Source organism: Phascolarctos cinereus, unplaced genomic scaffold, assembly GCF_003287225.1.
Source record: "Phascolarctos cinereus isolate Bilbo 61053 unplaced genomic scaffold, phaCin_HiC Scaffold_7;HRSCAF=346, whole genome shotgun sequence".
Classification (NCBI taxonomy): domain Eukaryota; kingdom Metazoa; phylum Chordata; class Mammalia; order Diprotodontia; family Phascolarctidae; genus Phascolarctos; species Phascolarctos cinereus.
In genome coordinates this window covers 193,456,850-193,459,017 of record NW_027556180.1, presented here as the reverse complement: position 1 = coordinate 193,459,017, position 2,168 = coordinate 193,456,850, and positions in this window count along the sequence as shown.

The following is a 2,168-nucleotide window of genomic DNA, read 5'->3' as shown; positions in this document are numbered from 1 at the left end:
ATACATCATTATAGACTAATTTAATTTTCTTTTTAATACAATGACTACACTAGTAGATCAGGGGAAAGTGATAGACAGAATAGCTGGATTTCAACAAAACAAATGATAAAATTACTCTTAATATACTTATGGGCACAATAGATGAGAACGTATATTTCCATATTTTCTTTTTTTTTTTAATTAGGAACTTGACAAACATGAACATTTCCATATAAAATGAACAGAAAATAAAATTGTATATGAAAACATGCATCTCTATCACAATACTCTCTGTGTTTATTTTAAAGAATGTATCAAATTTAACATGGTAATACAAATATGGTGCAGCTTATTTCTGTCTCATTCTGCATTTTCTTGTGCTTTTTTCTGATTTTTTAAAAAAAACAAATGCTTTGACAATCACTTAAATTTAACATGGCCTTGCTTATCTCTGTTCCACTGTAAATTTCTTTGTGGTCTTTTCTGCATTAAAAAAAATGTTCCATTGACACTAATTTCCTTTCTCTCTCTTTTTTCTATCTGTTTCCTCTCTCTACAAATTTCTTCTCCCTCAGATAAAAGTTCTCCATTGTAACAAATAAGTACATAATCACCCAAAATGATGATAGAGAATAGGATTAGTGGCTCAATATAAATTTCTAAATAGGTCTATGTGGAATTTCATGAAATCTGCCTTCTTCATGAGCAGCTCAACATTTTTATTAATTTCTCATATGAAGGCATAGAAAGCAAGATTGTTAAAACTAAAGATACAACATTGATGGAAACAGAGAAAGCTTACATGGTAGGTGAATATCAAGCTCCCCAAAATATCTGAACAGGCTAGAATTATGAACTGAATATATAAATATGAATTCATAGCTTCTCTCTTGTGCCATAATATAACTATACAGGTACTATATGAGGGAAGTATAGTTAGCTAATATTTCATATGTACAAGAACTATTCTACATTAATAGAATGAAATTTCTAAAATAAATAGGTGAGAGTTTTATTATACTCTGCCTTGTTAAGACCATCCTTCAGAATCATATATCCAAGGCTAAAAGAGGCCTCAGAAGCCATTTACAGATAAGGAAATTTAGGCTCATTAGAGTAACGTGATGTATTCATAGTCACAAAGATAATAAGGATAGGAGGTAAAATTTGAAACCACGTCTTTTGACTCTGGAGCCAGTGCTCTTCCTTATTTTCAGCACTGCTCTATTGAAGACTCCTATATTCAATTTTAGACTTTGGGGATGGGCATTGAAAAACAGCCATGGGTATATTAGACCAGAAACAGCCTAAAAAAGTGAGTAGCAATAACAAGAGACATCGTCATTGTCAAAAGCAACAGTAACCACTACACAACTAACAACAGCCAGCATTTATGTAGTGCTTCAAGGTTTGCAACTTGCTTTACCTATGTTATCTCATTTGATTTGTTCAACAACCTGTAAGATAGGGGATATTATTACTCTGGTTTAACAGATGAAGAAACAGAAGGTGAGAAAAGTTAAGGGACTTTCCCAGGGTTGAACAGATAGAAAGTGTCTGAAGCATGATTTTAATTCAGGTCTTTCTCACTCATAAACTCAGAATTCTAATTAATATGCTGTCTTACTGTCTTCTATAGAAGGATCTATTGAAGAAACTAGAAAAGAGACAAAGGGAACTTTATAGTTATATTCAAATATTTGAAATGAAGTCAAGTGAAAGAAGGACCAGGTTTGTTCTTTTATCTCCCAAAAGCAAAATTATGTGTAGTGGATTAAAGTTGCACACAGATTTAGGCGCCATATAAAGGGAACCACCCTTAATGATTTGAGCTTTCCTGAAATGAAATGAACTGCTCCTTGAAGTAGTTGTTTCCTCATCACTGGAAGTCTTAAGTAAAGGCTGAATGACTACTGTCAGGTACACAGCAGACAGGATTCTCAATGTCACTAACTCAGAAGTACTTACCAATTTTAAGTTCTTGTGATTCTTACCCTTCTGCTTAGAAAAATGCAACCATGAGGGAAGAGACTTTCTTACTGTATAATTTTTTTTAACCTAAAGAAAGTGTGTGACCTAATTGTACAGGGACCTAATTATTATCCCCCAGATGAGATTCTACCTTTTCCAAAGGAATAGCTTTCCTTTTCTATTCATAGCTAAAATCTTCGCGTTGAGGTATAATAAGC